We start from the raw sequence: 23,990 nt of genomic DNA on the forward strand, positions 1-23,990 counted from the left end.
AGGGCAATACACAATAAAAATCAGATACAAAAATTAAAAAACCATTAAAAACCATTAAACATCATGCCCATAAAATCAATACATATTAAGTTAAAAACTAATTTTAAAAACCCAACCCCATCCCGTCAGACCAGGCCAGCTTGTTCGAAAAAGAATGTTTTAAGATCGCGCCGGAAGGAGCGAAGGTCGGGGGCCGTCCGGAGCTCAACCGGTAAGCTGTTCCAAAGGTCTGGCGCGCCCACAGAGAACGCTCTCCCCCTGGGGGTCACCAATCGGCATTCTTTGATCGGCGGCACCCTGAGGAGGCCCTCTCTGTGGGAGCGCACTGGACGGAGGGAAGTTGACGCCGGTCGCAGGTGTTGCCGTAGGTAATCCGGACCCATGCCATGAAGGGCTTTGTACGTCATAACTAACACCTTTTATGAAGATAAAAGAAGAAAAGGGAATGTTTATGGCAATTCTCCATCATCCAGGTCATGGTTGTTTTTTCCAAAAGGCAACTGGACTTTCTTGTTTTTTTTCTTTTTCTGTAAAAAATGTTTCACTTCTCATCCAAGAAGCTTCTTCAGTTCTAATTGATTGGTGGGAAATTGAAGAATTTATATTCTTTACAGTCATCCAATTAATCAGTGGAACAACCAGCCTCCAGAAGCTGTGAATGCTCCAACACTGGAAGTTTTTAAGAAGAGACTGGACTGCCATTTGTCTGAAATGATATTGGGTTTCCTGCCTGAGCAGCGGTTGGACTAGAAGACCTCCAAGGTCCCTTCCATCATCATCATCATCATCATCATCATCATCATCATTATCATATTTATTTATTATTATCTTTTATTCATTAAACATGAACCTCAGTCAACTGAGCATTCAAATTGATGGCACTGATGGTTGACACGGGTTGCTACCAGCATCCTAGGAATCAACCAGGTACCTCCTTAAAATGTAAGATGTTCCAAGTAGCACAGTTTTTTGTAGCATTGCTGAAGTTATTGGAGGAAGCTGCAGTTTCTTGATGTAGTTTGCAAGGTTTTTGGACATAGTTCCCAGTGCCCAGATGACAATGGGTACCATTGTTAGACGTTTCATCCATAATCACGTAGTTTCGATGGCCAGGTCACGATATTTCGTGTTTTTTCCCAGTTCTTTTTCTTCGACTCTGTCATCTCCTGGTACAGCAATATCAATCAGCTGCACGCTTCTGTTCTCTACAACTGCGATATCTGGCGTGATGTGTTCCAAATGGCGATCTGTCTGTATTTGAAAGTCATTTTTTTATGATGATGATGATGATGATGATGATGATGTCATTAGACTATTATAAGCAACAGAAGAGAATTAAGAAACACAGAGATGGGCTACCTTGAGGCAGAAGGTGCATTTGTTATGAAATGAACAATAATGAAAAGAAAGTCATGCTTTTCATGGTAAACTTTACATAGTTATAATTTTTTTAAGCCAAAGGCTTGGGTGAGAAGGAACTTGAAAGGATCTTGAATAAGGCTGCATTGTTTAAGATTGATGGGATGCCACTAGAATGAATAGGCACAGTCTCTTCTTGTTCTGCTTTCAGGTGCTTTGGAGAATAGCTCTTCTCCGTGACAGCCTCTCAGATATTGGAACACAGCTATCTTGTCACCCCTTGTCCTTTTCATTAAACTAGACATGAAAAGAAGGACTAGGGGTGACATGATAGCTGTGTTCCAATATCTAAGGGGTTGCTATAAAGAAGAGGGGGTCAATCTGTCCTCCAAAGCACCTGTAGGCAGAACATTCTTCCCTTCTACCACTACAAAAATTGCAAATGGCTGACAACCTTTTAGAGGGGATCTGAGGCCACACTCAAAACCTATGAGCTCCAATTCAGCCAAGAGTTTCAGGCTACGCATCCCTGGCTTAGAATATTGCAGTTGATATTTACATTCCTATTCTATAAGCTCATTCATAACTCTGTCCAACAGAATGAGCTTAATGTGCAAATGGGGCCTTCTCTGCTCAATGCCTCTCTGCTCCCCTTCCATTTCACAAAAGCCTTAATCAGTATTCTCCTTTATTAAAATTTTCCTATGCAGAAAAATAACACGACTGATTTTCCCCCACTCTTCTTGGACAATTACAAGTGTTTGGCTTGAAAGCCACATCCCATCATTGTCCAGAGTTGTAATCTTCTGATTCCCACTCACTGTGAACATATGAAACTGGGATGGAAGAATTGACTAGAAGACCTTTTATTTTATGCACATAAGAAGCAAAGAAGAGTTGGTACAGAAGAGACCAACCTCAAATGCTAAAGGCTCCAAATCTGGAAAGGATAATCTGGAAAGGTATTCTATACTATGGTAAGAGGCATAGTGGCTCAGTGGTGTAATGACACTGGAGACGGTCTCAGGTCTGGAGGTTCAAGCCCAGGCACTGCAGGGCAATGTAAGCTCCCATCATTTACCTCAGCTTCTGTCTACCTAACCGTTCGAAAGTATGTTCTATGCATGGCACCACTGTGGTGGGGAGAGATGAACTATGCTCTGTGTAGGCAGTCAGATTGCTGATGGCTCTGAACTTTCCCGGTTGTAGCATCCACTTGCAAGGCAGTTCTGGGAAGGGAGAGGGCCTTGTGTGACACTGCAGGAAGAGCCACTCATCTTTCTGTGGCACAGCCATCTCGCCCTCCTGCAGTGCACCTTGGGAAGCCCACAACCATGTCCTATAACAGGGCTGGTACCTTGACAAGCCAAATTACCATTCTGCATTAGCAGTTTGGTCTCTTGGCTACCATAACAATGTGATGAGTCAAGGCAAAGCAGGCCTCTAGAGAGTTCTTTATTTCTCTTAACAAAGCCAACAGCCCTCCAACAAACAGTAAGGCTCGACCCTCATGCTACCCTGAAGGTAGGCACCTTCAGACTCCCAAACACAGCCCTGTAGTACAAACAAAGTCCACAGAGTAGGAGCACACTCACAGGGCAAGGTCCAGGGTGCAGAGAACAGCAACAAAGATGATAAGGGGACTGGAGGCTAAAACATATAAGGAATGGTTGCTGGAATTGGGTGTGTCTAGTCTAGTGAAAAGAAGGACCAGGAGTGACATGATAGCAGTCTTCCAATGTCTCAGGGGCTGCCACAAAGAAGAGGGAGCCAAGCTATTCTCCAAAGCACCTGAAAGCAGGACAAGAAGCAATGGATGGAAACTAGTCAAGGAGAGAAGCAACCTAGAACTAAGGAGAAACTTCCTGACAATTAGAACAATTAACCAGTGGAACAACTTGCCTCCAGAAGTTGTGAATGCTCCAACAGTGGAAGGTTGTTTTTTTTTTTAGAAGAGATTGGACAACCATTTATCTGAAATGGTATAGGGTTTTCTATTCTAAAATCCAATCCACCAGGCAGGGTCCAGGCATAAGACCAGGGCACTCCTCAGGATAAGAAACAGGTCCCAGAAAAGAAGCGGTTCCAAAGCCCAAATGAAGCAAAGGCCAAACTCAGGCCACAAGAGAAGGGTGAGGTCCAAAACGAAACGCAAAGAGCTATCTTCCAAGCAAGGCAAGGCAAATAGCAACAAGCTCGAGTAAAAGCCAGAAGAGCATAAGCCAAAGCAAACAATTGTTCCTGGCAAAGAGTAACTCCCCATGGCTTCTCCTTAAATTACTCCCCTCCAGGTATTCCTTGGGAGGAGGGGTGGGGCGATTTCCTCCCAAGTAGCCTTGCAGCCCTTCTCTGGGCTTGCCTCTGTTCCACTCTCCTTGTCCTTGGCTCAGTGGAGCAGGCAGCTGTTCCTCATCAGAGGAGATTGGCTGCCTATCAGCACTGCTGCCAGTCAGCAGCCAATCCTCCCCTGTGTCTGTGAGGGCAAGTAGCTCCCCATTTGGTTGACCACTTTGCCCCAAAGCCTGAGGGCCCCCAGGGACAGCATCATCCTCAGCCCCTGGCATGCCTTCCCTGTCGGATGATCCTCTCTCCAACTCTTCCTCCTCTTCCGAACTGGCCTCCGAGGGGGCCATGACACAATGCCACATGCTAATAGTAATAATAGTAATGTACTACAGTTGTGTTGGGAGTGCTGAAGTGCTTCTGGGTTGAAAAGATTGAACAGTGACATCACCGTTGCCCAGAGAACACCCAGTTGGGGGCTCCTTGCATGTCCCAGTTAAGTTTCTGCCCATCTATCTATGTGTGGTTACCTGCTTTGGAACTGCTGGGTTGGCAGGAGCCAGAGTGCATTTTATATTTTATTTTTATTTATTTTATTTTAATTCCATTTATATCCCGCCCTTCTCCGAAGACTCAGGGCGGCTTACAATCTAAAGCACAAACCAATGTGCTTAGCAATAGCCTTCATTCTATGTATATGCCTGCTTATTAGGGCTTTCACACACACCCCCAAGCGGCATTATTACAAAGTCAGCTTAATTGCCCCCAACAATCTGGGTCCTCAGAAGATAGAAGATAGAAAAATGAAAAGGTCAGTGGCTAAGTAATGCCTGACTCTTCGCAACCATATAATGGACCATAGCATGCCGCCACCCCCCACTCCCATCCTCCACTGTCTCCCAAATTCATGCTCATTGCATCAATGACACTATCTAACCATCTCATCCTTTGCCATCCCTTCTCTTTTTGCCTTCCATCTTCCCCAACATCACGGTCTTTTGCCATGAGTCCTCTCTTCTCATTAGGTGGCCAGAGCATTTGACCTTCAGCTACAGTGTCTGTCCTTCCAGAGAAAAATGAAATAGCTTGGCATATTATAAGTGACTGTAATTTCAGAATCTGCTGAAGTGAAAGAGAGGCATTTAAAAATGCTACCCTGGACACACATTTCATTGCCGAATTTATCCAGAAACAGCCTCACGGTGGCATCCATTGTTGTGAATTTTCAGGTAAGTGGTGGCAAATGAGGTCACCAATTTTCATCTCTTTGCCCTTTTGCATTTTTCTTTGTGGATAACAAAAGAAAGTAGCTATTAAGCCTCCAGACCATTTTTTTCTATTACAGCCAGCATTTAAGATGGCTTAGTGCAATAAAGTCGAAGGGACGTAAAATTAAACTTGATCGTAAAAAACAGAAAACGTAGAAAATGTTTGGAAGCACTGCTGTTGAAAAGGAAATTTGGAAAAGCATGCAACCCAAACTCCATCTGAATATATATGTCTTCCCTTTGGACAGAAGGAAAATTGAAAGGTAATGTCAAAAGTGACTCACATGTTCTGCTTCGCTCGCAGCTTGACAAAAGAAGGGAGGAGGTGGGATGGAATGCAAGGGGTGGATATGGGGAAATTGCATCTGAGCATCATGGTTCCTGTGAGACGGTGCTACAACCCAAGGACACATTGAGCAGGTGTTTTATGCTGGCTCGCCGGTTCCCATAACAAAACGAACAGAAGTGATTGGTGGACATAATGGACTGTGGGTGGCCCATAGGGAAAGGGGGGGAAATAACTATGTTAGCTTTTGCGCAGGGAACCCAAAGCTGGTTTCGCTTCATCTATGCCAATATTGTTTATTCACTAACGTTTTGTTGTTGTTAGTTGTGAAGTCATGTTCGACCCATCGCGACCCCATGGACAACGTTCCTCCAGGCCTTCCTGTCCTCTACCATCTTCTGGAGTCTATTTAAGCTCACGCCTACTGCTTCAGTGACTCCATCCAGCCACCTCATTCTCTGTCATCCCATTCTTCTCTTGCCCTCAATCTTTCCCAGCATTAGGCTCTTCTCCAGTGAGTCCTTCCTTCTCATTAAGTGGCCAAAGTATTTGAGCTTCAACTTCAAGATCTGGCCTTCTAAAGAGCAGTCAGGATTGATCTCCTCTAGGACTGACCGGTTTGATCGCCTTGCAGTCCAAGGGACTTGCAGGAGTCTTCTCCAGCACCATAGTTAAAAGGCCTCAGTTCTTTGGCGCTCAGCCTTTCTTATGGCCCAACATTCACAGCCATCACTAAAGTTTATACTCTTGGTAAAATAATGTCCCAAGAATTTCTTTTTCTGGATCCACCAACTGGACAGTTGACAGGTAGTCTGTCCTACCAACCTATGTCTGAGAGTTTTAAAGACTACAGGTCGTCTTCAATTTGCAACCATTCCTTTAGCGACTGTTCAAATGGCACTGAAAAATGTGACTTATGAATGGTTTTTTTTTTTCGCATTTACAACCGTTGTAGCATTCCCATGGTTATGTGATAAAAATTTGGATGCTTGGCAATATTTCTGACAGTTGCATTGTCTCATGTGATCACCTTTTGTGACCTTCTGACAAGCAAAATCCAGATTCATTTAACAGTTAAGTTACTGTTACTAACTTAAGTTAGTGTTACTAACTTAACAACTGAAAAGATTTACTTAAGAACTGTGGCAATAAAGGTGCAAAATAGGGCAAGATTCACTTCCCAACTGTTTCACTTAGCAATGCAAATTATGGGCTCCATTGTTGTAGTAAGTTGAGAACTGTAACGTAAAATTGAAGAGTTCACAGTGACAGACGCCTGAAAGAGACGGACCCATTAAAGCACCCAATAAGACATAACCCTCAGATTTTACTTCCTAACAAATGTTATCTCATAAACCTAGAAAATGCTAGAGATTTGGGATCTGTTCTGTTGTTGCTCATAACTTCCCCTTTTCAATTTTTTAGAATAAAAATAAAATAAAATCAGGAGGGGAGGGGTTTCTAGAAACATTCCTGTCATATAATTTGAAATGGTTTTCTCGTCTTCTTGGAAGCCTTAGGGAACCTGTGAATTTCTGCCCTGAATTGGAGATGAACAAGCTGAAGCAAAGTACAGTTGTATTTATATATTATTTATCATTATATATTTAATTAGGAAATTTATATGCTACCACAATCTCAAGGACTTAAGGTAGCAGACAGGAGCAATAGTCTAGTACAAAGTCAGTACATGTTAAATATAGAACAACCAGAACATATTCTTAATAATAATAATAATAATAATAATAATAATAATAATAATAATAATAATAATAATAATAATAATAACAACAACAACAACAACAACAACAACAACAACCATGCATGGGGCTACTCAACTGTTCCAATTAAATCCCCAAATTCTTTCAGAACAAGCGAGATTTTACAAGCTTGTACAAGATTCCGAGGCTGTAGGAACTGAATATAACTGAATTATTTTCTTCTTTTCTTGGTTCAGGAAAAGGATTTCCAACCTGGAAGGCATTTCTTTAGTTATGAATTCATTTCTTTATTTGTTTTATTTATATCTCAAGTTCAGGGGCTCAAGACAGCACAGATCTTTTCCCCATATTTTTCTACAACCACCGTCTAGTGAAATAGGATAATCTGAGCAATAGAAGATCCTTGGGGGAGCAGTGGGCTAATGCCTCCTTAAGTAACACCAGCTGCCTGCAATTAGTGCAGGTTCGAGTCCCACCAGGCTTAAGGTTGACTCAGCCTTCCATCCTTCCGAGGTAGGTAAAATGAGGACCCAGATTGTTGGGGGCAATAAGCTGACTTTGTAATAATGCTGCTTGTGGGGGGGGGGCGAAAGCCCTAATAAGCAGGCATATACATAGAATGAAGGCTATTGCTAAGCACATTGGTTTGTGCTTAAATTGTAAGCCGCCCTGAGTCTTCGGAGAAGGGTGGGATATAAATGGGATTAAAAATAAAATACAGACCATTTCTTTACTAGAAACCTATAGCATTATTAACCATTCAACTATTATTGAAATGATATACAGACAGTCCCCGACTTATGAGCCCAAAATTTGTGCTGCTAAGGAAGGCAGTTACTGAGTTGCATCCCTCTTTACAACTTTTTTTTGCCACCTTTGTTAACTGAATCACTGCAGTTGTTAGGTGAAACACATGGTTGTTAAGTGGATCCGGCTTCCCCCATTGACCTCACTTGTTGGAAGCTGACTTGGAAGGTAACAAATGGTGATCACATGAACCCAGACTGTGCAACTGGCATAAATACATGCCACTTGCACATCCAAATTTTTGTGACCCTGGGGATGCTGCAATGGTCCTAAGTGTGAAAAATGGTCATAAGTCACTTTTTTCAGTGCTGTTGTAACTCTGAACAGTCACTAAATGAGTGGTTGTAAGTCGAGGACTACATGTAAAACCTGTCATAAATAGCTTTATTTTGGCATAAATTTGGATGACTCTAGAAGATGCTCTAACATGTTATTGGGGATTAACTAGTGATTGGCCCAAAAAGTTTGTGTAATGGTGACTTAGACTTTGGTCTTCTGGAGCTTAATCCATTGCTTTAACTATTAAACCATGGCTTAGAATAAGCTAAAATTAGGAAAATAACTAACTCCATTAGGAAACTAAGGAGAAATTTCGTAAGAGTGAGAACAATTATCCAGTGGAACTGCTTGCCCTCCAAAGTTGGAGGCTTTTAAGAAGAGATTGGACAATCATTTATCTGAAATAGTATAGGGATTCCTGTTAAAGCAGGGGGTTGGAATAGAAGACCTCCAAGATCCCCAAGTAATACTCTATGTTCTAAAGTGATGGCATATTGGGTGGGTTCTGACTATGCACAAGTGAGGAAATTTCTGACCTTCAGGTGTCTTTGAGCACACGTCGTGGGAAGATGACCGATGGAGGTACCTGTTGTGACTCAGGGCCAGCCTGTGGGTCCGACAGCCGGGTCCGATGTATCGGAGGACTCAGATGTGGGGGAGGAGGGAAACGAACCGGCTGATGATGATTTGGAGGCTTTGCAGAGTCCTCAGCCGGGGACCTCTTCTCAGCTGTGTGAGCCCGAGAGTGCGGAGGATGATGACCCACAGCTGGCCCTGTTCAAGGACGCCCGACGCAGGAGGCAGACGAGCAGGGACAAACAAAGAAAGACTATGGGACTCCTCGGGAGGAGGCACAGGGAGACCACGCCCTGAGCTCTCTATAAAAGAAGTGTTTGGGGAGGGGCTGGTTGCTGAAAGCAACTTTTCCGCTTGAGAAGACAAGCTCTTGTGTTTTTGTTAACTGCGTAATTAAATCTTGGCAGAAGCCTTTTAGCCTTGGACGCTTTCCAGACTCTTCTCTTAATTAGGGGTTGCGAGAAGAGGGCTGGTTCAGAACAGTTTGCTTTCAGCCACCCACCCCTTAATACTACGATGGAGCAGCTTCTTGCCGAGAATGCCCAGCTCAACCAGCAACTCACCTTGCTGGCCACTCAGGTGGCACAACTGCAGGCTCAGGTACATGCTGCCCCCCCACCCAGGAGGAAATGTCAGTTAGCTATGCCGGATAAATTTGCTGGTAAACCAGAACTGTTTCCTGCCTTCCTGGGACAATGCCAGCTTTATATCAGCGTGAGAGCAGCTGATTTCCCCACTGACCGAGATAAGGTGGGATTCGTGTTGAGCCTTCTGTCGGGAGATGCAGCTCGTTGGGGCACGCCTCTGTTGGCACAGCCTAGCCCTTTGTTGGATAACTTTGGGGGGTTTTGTGACCATATGCGCCTCATGTACGAGGACCCGATTAAGGCGCAGACCGCCACCCGACGTCTGAAAGCTTTGAGGCAGGGTCAGCGCCCCCTACAGGCCTATATCAGCGAATTCCGGCTGCTTAGCCAGGATTCCGCCTGGAATGAGGCTGCGCTCGTGGATGCCTTTCAGGATGGCTTGTCAGAGGAGATGTTGGATGAGCTGGCCCGCGTGGACATTCCCTCCGATCTGAATGGGCTGATCCATCTTTGTCTGCGGATCGATGCCCGGCTGCAGCAGCGTAAGAGTCGCCGTGCCACCCCACAGACCCCTGCCGCCCCTGTTGTGCGTGAGCCCCCAGTCCAGAGGGAGGAGCCAATGGAGCTGGGTGCCGCCAGGTCCCGTCTATCGGTGTCGGAAATGGACAGACGACGATCGGAGGGGTTGTGTTTTTACTGTGGGGACCCTGGACATTTGGCTGCTTCTTGCCCAAAGAAGCGTCAGCGGGCGTCAGTGACCAAGCCAGCTCCGAGAAAGTCCCCTGCTTTGCTATCGGGAAACGGCCCGAGCCCGATCTAGACGGTGTGAAAGATCGGGCGACCCACAACGATCACGCCGAGCGACGCCGTTCCGACGGTGCCTGTGAACCTCCACGGCATTTGATTTTGGAGGCACGACTGATCCTTCCTGGCAAGCCAGAGGGGATTCCGGTCCATGCCTTAATTGACTCTGGGGCTACCACTAACTTTATGGATTCGGCCTTTGTGGCCAAATGGGCTGTTCCCCAGTGTCCGGTGGATCCGCCCATGCTTGTGGAGACCATCGATGGTCGAGTGCTCCTGTCCGGGCCTATCACGGCCGCCACGCAACCCGTGTGTATGGCCATCAGTACCCATGTGGAGGCCATTCAGTTTTACGTCACTTCGGATCTGCACTTCCCCGTGGTCTTGGGACTGGCGTGGCTCCGGGCGCATGATCCACAGATCTATTGGTCTCAGAACTTGGTCACCTTCCCAAGTTTGCAGTGCGTGGACCACACCCGCCATATCTGTGCCGGCCAGGTGGAGGGTTCCTCAGGGGTTTCCTTGCCTCCCGTACTGTCCGACTTTGCTGACGTGTTCAGCGAGTCAGAGGCGGACCAATTACCCCTGCACAGGCCCTACGACTGCTCCATTGACCTAGTCCCTGATGCGCCTCTCCCAGTGGGGCGTTTGTACTCCATGTCGGAGCCCGAGTTGGCTGCATTGCGGGACTTCCTGACAAAGAACTTGGCTCGTGGATTCATCCGGCCCTCGTCCTCGCCAGTGTCTGCGCCCGTGCTCTTCGTCAAAAAGAAGTCGGGCGAGTTACGGCTTTGCTGTGACTACCGGAAACTCAACGCTATCACGGTGCGTAACCGCTACCCGCTGCCCCTCATCCCCGAGCTCTTGGACCGACTCCGGGAGGCTAAGATCTTCACGAAACTGGACCTGCGTGGAGCTTACAACCTCGTCAGGGTTCGGCCGGGTGATGAGTGGAAGACAGCGTTTGGTACTCGCTATGGACATTTCGAGTACACGGTGATGCCGTTTGGCCTGACCAACGCTCCCGCTGTGTTTCAGCATTTTATGAATGACATCTTTCGGGATCTGTTGGACCAGTTTGTTGTGATTTACCTGGACGACATCCTGATTTACTCCCCGTCGCGTTAAGCGCATCATCAGCATCTCCGTTAGGTCCTGCAGCGCCTCCGGAAACATCGGCTGTTTGCCAAGTTGGAGAAGTGCCAGTTCTACCAGGTGACCATTGATTTCTTGGGCCACCGCATTTCTCCTGAGGGCATCGCCATGGATCCAAGTAAAGTTGAGTCGTTGCAGAGTTGGCAACCCCCGCGTCGCGTGAAGGATGTTCAGCGACTTCTTGGATTTGCCAACTACTATCGGACATTCATCCCTGGCTTTGCTGCCTTGACAGCCCCCCTCACCCGGCTCCTGCAGAAGAAGACTCGGTTCCAGTGGAACGCCCCCGAACAACAGGCGTTCCAAGCTTTGAAGGACGCCTTCATGAAGGAGCCCATCTTGAAGCATCCTGACCCGCAACGGCCGTTTGTCGTGGAGGCGGACGCCTCCGACATTGCCATTGGGGCCGTGTTACTCCAGGCAGCGACGCCCAACGGTACCCTTTTCCCTTGCGCGTATCACTCTCGGAAATTGAATCCCTCGGAGCGCAACTATACCATCTGGGAGAAGGAGCTGCTGGCCATCAAGGCGGCGTTCGAGGCTTGGAGGCATCATCTGGAGGGGGCGCGGCATCAAATCGAGGTCCGGACGGACCACAAGAATCTGGAAAGCCTGCAGACCGCTCGGAATTTGAACCAACGCCAGATCCGGTGGTCCCTCTTCTTTGCGAGGTTTGACTTCCGGGTGCGGTACATACCAAGCGGGCACAACCAGAGAGCGGATGCTCTGTCCAGGAAGCCCGAGTACACCCGAGTGGAAGACAAGCTTCCGCCCAGGACAGTGATCCCCGTCGAGTCTTTTGCTGCGGTACGGGAGCCGGTGGATATACGGGCTCGGATCCGGGAGGCGCAGCAGCAGGAGGCGTGGGTGGCTCAGCGGAAGGAAGAGGTGGGGCCAGATTCGCCTTGGTCGGTCACGGATGGACTCCTGTATTATCGTGACCGGCTCTATGTTCCAGGAGGGCCACTCAGGGGACTCGTCCTCAGCCAATGTCATGATAACCCGGCTGCGGGGCATTTTGGCCTGTTCAAGACTCTGAACCTGGTCTCCCGTACTTTCTGGTGGCCCCGAGTCCGACACGATGTCCAGTCTTATGTCACCTCTTGCGTCCCATGCAGGCAGGCCAAGTCAGCGACAGGGGCCCCGCCTGGTTTACTGCAGCCTTTGCCAACGCCCAAGAGACCCTGGGGGGCTGTGTCCATGGACTTTCTGACGGATCTACCCCCATCCTCCGGCTTCACAACAGTGTTTGTGGTGGTGGACATGTTGACCAAGATGGCGCACTTCATCCCCTGTCGCGGCTTACCGTCAGCTCGCGCCACTAGTCGCATGTTCATCCAACAGGTGTTCCGGCTGCACGGCCTTCCCGATAGGGTCGTCTCCGATAGGGGGGCCCAGTTTACAGCCCGCTTCTGGCAGGAGTTGATGCGGGCGTTGGACATTAAGGTTTGCCTCTCGTCCGCGCATCATCCTCAGACCGACGGGGGTACCGAGAAGGTCATCGGCATCTTAGAGCAGTATCTGCGCTGCTATGTTAACCTGCAGCAGGACAACTGGGTGGACTATTTGGCCATAGCCGAGTTTGCCTTTAATAACTCGCAACACACCTCCACGCAGATGACACCGTTCTTGGCCAACGTGGGTTATCACCCCAGGTTCTTCCCTCTTTCTCCCGTGGACTCACCGGAGCCGGCAGCGAACGAATTCATGGCGGAGTTACAGGCGATCCATCGGTTGGTGCGACGGCAGCTGGAGAAGGCCAAGGCCGACTACAAGAGGTTCGCCGATCGGTCGAGAAGGGATACGCCTCCACTATCGGTGGGGGATCGGGTCTGGCTGTCCACCAGGAACCTACCATCCACTCGGCCGGCGAGGAAGCTGGACCACCGTTACCTTGGACCGTTCCCAGTCGAGGCCGTCATCAACCCGGTCGCCTATCGTTTAACTCTGCCACGTTCCCTGCGCGTGCACCCCGTCTTCCATCGGTCCTTGTTGGTCCCCGAACAACCGGCCTGTCCACTTCGCCAAGCGGAACCTCCCCCATCAGGAACTCGTGATGGAGGCAGCACCCCCGAGTACGAGGTCGCCAGCATCAGGGATTCCCGCTGGCTGAAAGGTCGCTTCCAGTACCTGATCGAGTGGAAAGGGTACGGGCCGGAGGACTTCACATGGGAAGACGCGACCGCCGTTCATGCCCCTGCGTTGGTGACTGCTTTTCACGAACAGTTCCCATCCCGACCGCATCCGGATCGGCAGACCCGAGGGAAGGGCCCTGCGGTGCGGGATAGTGTTGTGACTCAGGGCCAGCCTGTGGGTCCGACAGCCGGGTCCGATGTATCGGAGGACTCAGATGTGGGGGAGGAGGGAAACGAACCGGCTGATGATGATTTGGAGGCTTTGCAGAGTCCTCAGCCGGGGACCTCTTCTCAGCTGTGTGAGCCCGAGAGTGCGGAGGATGATGACCCACAGCTGGCCCTGTTCAAGGACGCCCGACGCAGGAGGCAGACGAGCAGGGACAAACAAAGAAAGACTATGGGACTCCTCGGGAGGAGGCACAGGGAGACCACGCCCTGAGCTCTCTATAAAAGAAGTGTTTGGGGAGGGGCTGGTTGCTGAAAGCAACTTTTCCGCTTGAGAAGACAAGCTCTTGTGTTTTTGTTAACTGCGTAATTAAATCTTGGCAGAAGCCTTTTAGCCTTGGACGCTTTCCAGACTCTTCTCTTAATTAGGGGTTGCGAGAAGAGGGCTGGTTCAGAACAGTACCACCCTTATCATCTCAAATCTATTCTGACATTTAATTAGCAGTTCTGAGATTTAATCCATGTAATCAACCATTCCCTGAGATTCTGACATTTAATCAGTCATTCACAATGAAGGTAGTAACACTGAGCAGAGGTAAACAGAGGAACTGTAAAGGAACGAAATGGTAGCTGAAGGTAGCTGAAGGTTGAACATCGGAAGGATTTGGATGCTACTTTTGAAGGGATGGAAATGAAATCGAAAGAGAAATATGATCCCAGATTGTATTAAGAACTTTCATCCAGCTACTCCATTTATCTAATTACGTTGTTAAGATAACATCAGATCACAGATCATGGAAGGCTTTTAAAGCAAGCTTCCTTCCATCAATAGCAAACCACGTTCACTTTGCAACTAAAATTATGCCAAACCGAAATAAAATAGTTAGCAGCTTTTGTATATTTGGGAGAAGGCCCAGGCATGTAAGTCACTTATGTTCCTCAAATGGGAGAAATGGGGGGAAATGATATTGAAAAAAACCTGATTTTCATAGACCTTCCACCTGTTGTCTATCCCTTTTCTTGTTATAGATAGAAATTTTAAAGAGATTATCATGATATGCAGGTAGACCTTGACTTACGACCGCAATAGAGCCCCACGTTTCTGCTAAGTAGAGCAGTTGTTAAGTTTTGCCCCATTTTACGATTCACAGTTGTTAAGTGAATCACTGCAGCTGTTATGTTAGTAACGTGGTTGTTAAGTGAATCTGGCTTCCCCATTGAGTTTGCTTGTCAGAAGGTTGCAAAGGGTGATTGCATGACTCTGGGACACAGCAGCCGTCATAACTAAGAGACAGTTGCCAAGTGTCCGAATTTTGATTATGTGGAGATGGTGCAACAGTTATAAGTGTGAAAAATGGTCATAAGTCACTTTTTCAGGGCTGTTACAACTTCAAACAGTCACTAAATGAATGGTTATAAGTTGAGGACTACCTGAAAAATACAAATGAAAATAAAGGTAACTGAGAAATGGAAAAAGGAAAGAAAGAGGAAAAGAAAGTGTGTGATAACAGGGAATAGAAAAAAGCATTAGGTTCTGATATTTTATCAGCACATTAAAATACAAAATAAAATTGCAGCCTGAACTTTTACTTTTCTATAAAGTACTTAGTAATATAGTACTTAATCATTTCTGTAACAAAAAACTAATCCAATCAGTAAAACCCAAAGTAATTTTTTTGTCTGTCTCAACCACAAAAACTAGAGGCAGTTTCCAGGTAGAAACAAAACTGGATATATTCTTTTCTTTGATTAAAACAGTTAATTTTGCCATCTCTGCTAGCTCCTTTTTCCATTCATTCTTCACTTTTTCCATTCATTCTTCCTTTGTGGGGACTGACATATGTTTCCATTTTTGTGCATTAAGAAGTCTTGCTGCAGTCAACATATACTATAATAAAGTCCCAATTTGTTGGAGATAGGAGTGGCTGAGCCAAGGGGAGGAGTCAAGTGGGCAGTTAGCCTGGAATCGTTACATAGGCATAAGAGAGCAAAGTCAGACCCTCATTGAATGCCATTGAACTTTATCTAGTCTGGCCCAGGTGCAAACTGCCAGTTTGAGAAGATTCTTGTGAAATAGACATGAGCAATATAGTCACTAATTGAATTCTTCAGGTGTGGATCTGGTTTTTGCACCACACTTTTTTTTCTCTTTATCTATGGGGATGGGGACTGTCTTGAAAACATGCTAGATTGCCAAGCTGTGGCAATAGCACATCCTTGGACTGTAATGAGGTGCTATAAAAGATGAATCTGGAGTGAAGTAATTACACCCACATTCAAATTAAAACACCTATAGAGGTTGCTCAAGGAAACTGAAGAGCAATGATTTTTAAAAACTTTAAATGATTTCACTGCAACATCTGAAATCCTTGGGCTGAATTTTTAAAATGTGCATGAAAGAAGCAGCTCTGAAGACCCAAGGGAGAAGCTCATCATGTTGGAGACCAACAGTCAAATGAAAAACACTGGAAAACATGCAGGATAATCAGATGGAAATGGCACCGCAGTTCACACACACTCCTTGGCCATCATTTTAGACCAGGGATTCCCAATTTTGGCAACTTTAAGACACCTGGACTTCAACTCCCAAAATTGCATGGTTGGCTAGGGAATTCTGGAAGCTGAAGTCCACATGTCTTAAAGTTGTCAAGGTTGGGAAACCCTGATTTGGACACACAACATATATCTCAAAGGGCAGGTGTTCAATTACGCAATCCTGGCCATCATCTAGATTTTTTGACACCTCCCTAAGGATGCTCCTGTCCCAGGGCAACATCTGCCTCCCCAAAGTCTTGGGAACAACCAAGTTGTTGTTGAAACAAAGTTCAAACTGTTATGAAAAAGACAACATACTGAATGCATATATAGGGGATGATACTATGAAATGTATTTAATAATAAGTCAACATCAATGTAAAAAGAATCCAGTTTTTGCATGGATTAGTGGGTTAGGATGCTGAGCTTGTTGATCAGAAGGTCAGCAGTTTGGCGGGTCAAATCCCGTGTGCCGCATAACAGAGTGAGCGCCTGTCCCAGCTTCTGCCAACCTAGCAGTTCGAAAGCACGTAAAAATGCAAGTAGATAGGGGACACTACGGTGGGAAAGTAACAGCCTTCCGTTCACCTTTGGCATCTAGTCATGCCGGCCACATGACCATGGAGACATCCTCGGACAAGCGCTGGCTCTTCGGCTTTGAAACGGAGATGAGCACCGGCCCCTAGAGTTGGAAACGACTAGCATGCATGTGCGGGGGAACCTTTACCTTTACCTTTTTACACTACCATTATATTTTGTCACATTTTCTCTTCCATTCATTCCCCAACATCCGCATGCAGTTCTTTTTTATTGCATTCATCCCCCGTGAATGACTGAAAAGAAGGAGAAAAATGTCAGCACAGAGGACCAAAACTGTTTCACTGCAACAACAGCAGTCTTTCAAAGGTCTGGTGGACACCTATGTGTTTGCACATCATGGATGTCAGCTTAGGGTGCAGGGAGGCCAATGGGGAGGATATAGAGAAAGGGCAAACAGTCCAGAGCTTACAAATCAATGTGCCCCAGCACTGATTCTGCAACCTGCACAGAATCCTCATGTTGCAGAAACAATGACCCAGCAGCCCCAGAAGGAAAAAGGGAAAAAAAATGAAGTCATCTATAACATATAGTGTAAGCGGACTGGAAGGAAGTGAAATGGAGCATCCCGCTCTTCTGCTGAAGCGAGCCAGGCCCCCCCCCTGCTTTGGCTGAATTTCCTATGTGCTGGTAAGACAACCTGCTCACCATTGGGGATGCCTGCCGGCACAACCTGATCACCATCCTGGAGCGTGCCCTGGAGTTTGCCTTTGGTCTTTTATGACGCTGACCCATATTCTGCTGCTTTGGCGAGAAAACTACTTTGGGGCATATCCTCCTTTCTCATTTTAAAAATAGTCCTAGTGGTTACATATCTTAGAATATCCCGTTTGAAATCCTTGTAGGGCAGACAACTGGTTGCTAAATTATTTGAATCCCACCACTGGTGTAAGGGAGTGTAACAGCCACTGTTGTTGTTAGCTGCGAAGTCGTGTCCGACCCATGTCCGACCCATCGCGATGGTAACAGCCACTAGGTAGGACAAATAGACAGAAAGCTAGCACAGCACATCCGTGGACACCAACCAGCAGTCACAAGACATGATGAAAACTCCTTAGTTTCACAACCCCTTGGACAGACTTCACAGTAATTTCAACCGAGAAACTGTGAACATAGTAGGCTAAGCCAAATCTAAAAATCCCAGGGATGTTTTGGAAGCTTGGCACTCATATAAAGCAACCATCAACAGACAAATAGATATAAACAACATCTACCTATCATTCAAAAGAGACAATGAAAAAGCCAAAAAACGAAACAAAATACCAAAACACCTCCTCACCAGCAATTAACATCCAGATAAGGAGAGATTAACACTGTGATTAATATTAGACCAACAATCAAGCAGTAAGCAATAGCCTAATGTAAGAACCAAGAAGAACACTCTCACCAGTGCTTAGAAGCAAATGGAGTAAATCCCACTCCCTTCTAGCACTAATAATGTTATCTAGTTGGGTAATGAAACATCTGCAAGGCCTGATTTCAACCCTGAGCTATAAATATTCTCCTTTATCAGTATCACCATAAATTGCCCAACTCTGAAATCTCTCAATTTCCCACAATTGTTTAGGAAACAATTTGCACTAACTTGCATCTGTGAAAAAAGATCTATGCCTTCCTGCACCAACTAACTGCAAGATGCTGGTTCTTTTCCAGAGTTTGCCAAAAGAGGCAGATCGGTTCCTGCTGATGGACAGACACAGTGATAAACTTGCTAGCCACTTCCATTTGGTTTTTCAGATATGGCATTTTGTTTACTAAGCATGTATGGGTCACCCTGAGATTTCCCCAGAATCTCTCCACCCAATCATTCTTTGGCTTGAAATATTTATTAAAGCAGCAACGACTTCATTTGAGTGAGTCAGCTCTGTGTTCCTCCCAAACAGAAGGAATGTTGCTGAAGGCGTAAAAGGGCCTTTAAAAAAAATCCCTGGTATGATTGCAACTATTTTTGACTAGGTTGGCATTACAGTGTTTTGAGCATCTGTTCTTCCATACCAGTCACTTTTATACCCTGAGGTTTCTTAAGCAGATGGCAGCATACAACTAGGTGACTTCTGGTGATCCCTGCAAAAGCTCACCAGGGTGGACAGTTATTGGGAAATTCTAGAATTGCTGGCTAAACTGGGAACAGAAATGATACGATAACGCTTCTTCATTATTTCCAAGGAAACTGCATGTGAAGGTCCCAAGAGTCAAGGTTTACGAGAACAGCAGCTGTTGAATAGAATAGAATAGAATAGAATAGAATAGAATAGAATAGAATAGAATAGAATAGAATAGAATAGAATAGAATAGAATAGAATAGAATAGAATAGAATAGAATAGAAGAAAGGGATCTTGGAGGTCTTCTAATCCAATCCCCTGGTCTAGCAGAAGATCCTATACCACTTCAGAGAACTGTCTAGTTTCTTGTTAAAAACCTCCAGTGATGAAGCACCCACAACTTCTGAAGGCAAGCTGTTCCATTGGTTGATTATTCTCACCGTTAGGAAGTTTGTCCTTAACTCCAGGTTGCTTCTCTCCTTGATTAGTTTCCATCCATTGTATCTTGTCCTGCCTTCTGGTGCTTTGGAGAATAGGTTGACCGCTTCTTCTTTGTGGCAGCCCCTCAAATCCTGGATATACTGCTATCATGTCACCCTTAGTCCTTCTTTTTTCTAGACTACAAAGCCAAATCCTGAAACTGTTCTTCATATGTTTTAGTCTCTTCTAGGCCTTTAATCATCTTAGTTGCTCTTCTCTGTACTTTTCCCCAAAAGTCTCAACATCTTTTTTTTTGTAGTCTGGTGACCAAAACTGGATGCAGTTCAGGATCAGTTCAGGATCAGCCAAAATCAGCTAGGTGCAGCCACTTTCTTAGGTTTTTAAAATAATAATAATAATAATAATAATAATAATAATAATAATAATAATAATAATAACAACAACAACAACAACAACAACAACAACAACAACAACAACAACAACAACAATAATAATAATAATAATAATAATAATAATAATAATAATAATAATAATAATAATAATAATAATAATAATAATAAGTTGGAAGGGACCTTGGAGGTCATCTAGTCTATCCCCCGGCTAAGGAAGGAAACCCTATACCATTTCAGACAAATGGCTGGCCAGTCTCTTCTTAAAAACTTCCAGTGTTGGAGCATTCACCACTTCTGAAGGCAGGTTGTTCCACTGGTTCATTGTTCTAACTGTCAGGAAGTTTCTCCTTAGTTCTAGGTTGCTTCTCTCCTTGACTAGTTTCCATCCGTTGCTTCTTGTCCTGCTTTCAGGTGCTTTGGAGAATAGCTTGGCTATTCTCCAAAGCACCTGAAAATGAAAATCAAACAACTTCCTCTTCTGTTTCTGCCTCCTGTCATCGCGAAATGGTAGGACGACAGTTCTTAAGGATTCAGGTCTTAACATCTAGCGGTTAAATCTCAATGCATAGCATGGATCAGAGAGACATCTTGCACATGGACAGACATGAAACAGAACACTGGCCGAGTTTGCCATGTTCCATTTTGCAGCTGCTGAGTTACATTTTGATCTATTTTAGGACCATTATGCTCCCCCTCCCCTCTCCAAGTATATATTTAACTGAACAAACAAATATCCTTTGGGCTTTTAAATGGTGGGAAACAGCTGTTGCAGAATAAGTGAAGGCAGCATACAGTGGATGGAACAGAAGTCACAGAACTAGGGAATTGGAAGGCTTCTTAGCAGCCTTTTAAGCCAAAGGTGGGTAAAACTAGCTAAAGGAATCCCTGCAGATTTTACTCTGCTAGTTGGTGCTGACTATAGTGGGGCAGTACTCATCTCCGTTTCAAGGCCATTGAGCCAGCACTGTCCGAAGACATTTTTGCGGTCATGTGACCAGCATGATGTCACGGAGCACTGTTACCTTCCCACCAAAGTGGTACCTATTGATCTACTTGCGCTTGCATGTTTTCAAGCTGTTAGGTTCGTAGGAGCTGAGGCGAGGATGAGAACTCAACCCATCACGTGGCGCTTGAGTCTCGAACCTGGGCTGCTGACTTTCCAGTCAACAAGCCCAGAGTCTGAACTGCTGAGCCACCCCACCGCCCCTAAGCCAAAGGTTGGGAATTGGAGAAACCAGGCTTCATCTGAATCTCAAACTATTTTGTGGGCCTTTCGAACCGCCTCCAACGTGAAAGGACAAAAAAATCAGGGACATGTCTTCCGGGCATAAAAAAATTGCCACACACAACCTTAAAGTAGTCTGAAAAGCATGAAAAAAGACCTAATTCAGAAAAAAGCAGAACAGTTAAGCCTTGCTTACGTATATAATATGGGTCTGCCTATCTTGCTTCAATGGTTCGCCTACTGTGGTTCTCACCCTCCTACCCAAATATTAAATATAGACTTTGCTACCAAAAATTGCACACATTTACTTCTCAAACCTGGGGATAGGTGTTATTGTTTTTATCTTGCACTGTGCTAAAAAAAAATTGGAAGTAAACAATTTTTTTTTACCCTTGTACCTCACACCATCTTTCCCCCTCTCCTTTTCCTTCCCCTAATCTCCTATTTCTATTTATCTTTGTATTTTATATATTAAATAAAATGGGATAGATGTTAGAATAGAATAGAACAGAATTACAGAGTTGGAAGGGACCTTGGAGGTCTTCTAGTCCAATCCCCTGCTTAGGCAGGAAACCCCATACCATTTCAGACAAATGGTTGTCCAATCTATTTTTAAACACTTCAAAGTTTTTCGATTGAAACTTTTAGATCCAACTTCTGGAGGCAAGTTGTTCCACTGATTAATTGTTCTAACTGCCAGGAAATTTCTTTTTAGTTCTATGTTGCCTTTCTCCTTGATTCATTTACATCCATTGCTTCTTGTCCTGCCTTTCAGGTGCTTTGGAGAATAGCTTGACTCCTTCTGCTTTGTGGCAACCCTTAAGATATTGAAAGACTGCTATCATGTCACCTCTATCCTTCTTTTTATTAAACTAGACATACCCAATTCCAGCAACTGTTCTTTATATGTTTTAACCTCCAGTCCCCTGATCGTTTTTGCTGCTCTTCTCTGCACTCAACATCTCTTCTACATCGTGGTGACCTAAACTGGTGAGGCCTTACCAAGGCATTGTAAAGTGGTATTAACACTTCACATGATCTGGATTCTATCCCTCTGTTAATGCAGCCTAGCACTGTGTTGGCTTTTTTGGCAGCTGCAGCACACTGCTGGCTCATATTTAAATGTTATTAGATGTGCAATGTTTCATTCGCACAATTCTCCAGCCATGATGGCCATGCTGACAATTCTGGGAACTCACTTGCCTCAAGGAGGGTCATATTGAGGAAGGTTATTTAGAACAACATTCTCAATGTAGGATTCTTGCATCTGCATTCTCCTTGCCAGATGGACTGTCCTTCATCTCTTGAGGTAGTCTGCTACTGTTAGCTGTACTCAGCATCCCTTTTGTTTCTCCTAATTGTTTCAAGGTTGAGGTTCGTTGGGTCAGCTGAGATCTTCATGTATCTGAAAAAAGTGTGAATTGTTGGTTTGAGAAAGTGGCCTTTAAAGTAGGGTTTCTACAAATTACGTATTTATTAGCAGGTAAAACCAAAGCAGGAAGGAGACTCTCCTACACTTATCTAAAAAAAAAGGAAGTGACACTATTTCTGCAAAGCATCTACTTTAATTGAGGTAACACCTGAATCAGAGGCGTCAAAAATAACATTTATCAGTTATTAGATCTATTTCTTTCATTCCTTAGATTTATATCCCACCTTTCCTTGAGTAAGTTAAGGTGGCATACATACCACTCCTTCCTTCCATGTTTCTTTTTTTTCTTTTCAAAAAGAGACAGAGTAGCCAAGTCATCTGATGAGTGTTTTCTTCTTAAGAGCAACCTGGAACCAGCCTGTGGCCAATATCATCCTGCATGATGAAATCCCCACCTCTACTTTCTTCTTCCCAAGCAAATCCAAATTCTGAAACAGTCAGGATGAAGACTAGCTGTTAGCCATCAACTCAGGAAGCCGGTGCTGGATTCTTCAGTGAGTTAGGATTCCAAGTGGCTTCCGTTTTCCAAAATATCTGAACCCTCCATCCATTATTCTTTGTAGAAGATAGTCCTTGGTTTCTTTCGCTTCCAGATTTCAGGTTCTGGTTCATCGGAAGCCTACAATGTGAAAGTGGCATGTGTAATCAACTGACCTACTTCATACAATAGTTGTGGCATAGTTAGTTTGAGTTTAACCTGTACATTTGGATAAACATAGGTAAATCTCTCTCATGGCAGAAAGTCAAGAGGAACTAAAGAGCCTCTTGATGAGGGTGAAAGAGGAGAATGCAAAAATTGGCTTGAAAGTCGATGTTAAAAAAATGTAAGATCATGGCATCCAGTCCCATCAATTCCTAGCAAATAGAAGGGGAAGAAATGGAAGCAGTGACAGATTTTATTTTCTTGGGCTTGTTCTGTACCAGCCTGCTACCGGCCCTGCAGAAAAGGCAGGGACAACCCCTTTACAAATGGCAAGAGGCTGGAATTACGCCTGCCAAATTTATAGCTACAAAAACAAACAAGACACGAACCAAGAAACAGGAGCTTTAAGAAACACGAACTATCCAAGCGGTTGCCTTCAGCAAACCAGCCCTCCCCACACATTCCCCTTATATAGAGTTCAGGGCGTGGCTTCTCTCTGCCTCCTTCCGAGAAGCCCCATTGCCTTCCTCTGTTTACTCCTAATTGACTGCCTCCTGCGTCGAGCGTCCTTGAACAGGGCCAGCTGTGGGTCATCTTCATCCACGCTGTCAGGCTCACACAGCTGGGTCTCTGTGGTGACCAAGTGGGAGGGGCCTGGCTGAGGGCTCTCATCAGCAAGATCTTCAACCCCCTCAGCAAGGTCTTCAACACCCCCCTCCTCCTCCTCTGAGTCGTCCGACCCAACTGCCGAACCCACAGGCTGACCCTGAATCACAACAGGGCTCCAAGATCACTGCAATGCCAGAAAATTAAAAGACATTTGCTCTTTGAGAGGAAAGCTATGGCAAACCTAGGCAGCATATTAAAAAGCAGAGACATGACCTTGCTGACAAAAGTCACTGTAGTCAAAGCTATGGTTCTTCCCAGTAGCAATGTGTGGCTTTGAGAGTTGGATCATAAGTAAGGCTGAGTGCTGAAGAATTGATGCTTTCAAATTGTGGTGTTGGAGAAGATTCTTGAGAGTCCCTTGGTCTGCAAGGAGAACAAATCAGTCACTCCTAAAGGAAATCAACTCCAGATGTTCTGTGGAAGGATAACTACTGAAGCTGAAGCTCAAATGCTTTGGCCACCAAATGAGAAGAGAGGACTCACTGGAAAAGACCCTGATGTTGGGAAAGATGGAAGGCAAAAGAAGAAGGGAATGGCAGAGGATGAGATGGTTAGATACTGTCACCAACATAGTAGGCATGAATTTGGA

The 23,990-nt window shown here is 45.3% G+C and overlaps 1 long non-coding RNA gene across 1 annotated transcript; it reads right to left on the reverse strand.

Annotated features, from left to right (window-relative positions):
- Window positions 1-19,374: 19,374 nt before the first annotated feature.
- LOC308668147 lies at window positions 19,375-22,451 on the reverse strand. Its single transcript, XR_014026452.1, has 3 exons — window positions 22,347-22,451; window positions 21,857-22,062; window positions 19,375-19,411 (listed from the first exon to the last, which is right to left on the reverse strand). It is a non-coding gene; the product is annotated as an uncharacterized lncRNA (long non-coding RNA).
- Between the last annotated feature and the right edge of the window lie 1,539 nt (window positions 22,452-23,990).

This window comes from Vipera berus (assembly GCF_964194415.1).
Source record: "Vipera berus genome assembly, chromosome: 1".
Taxonomy (NCBI): domain Eukaryota; kingdom Metazoa; phylum Chordata; class Lepidosauria; order Squamata; family Viperidae; genus Vipera; species Vipera berus.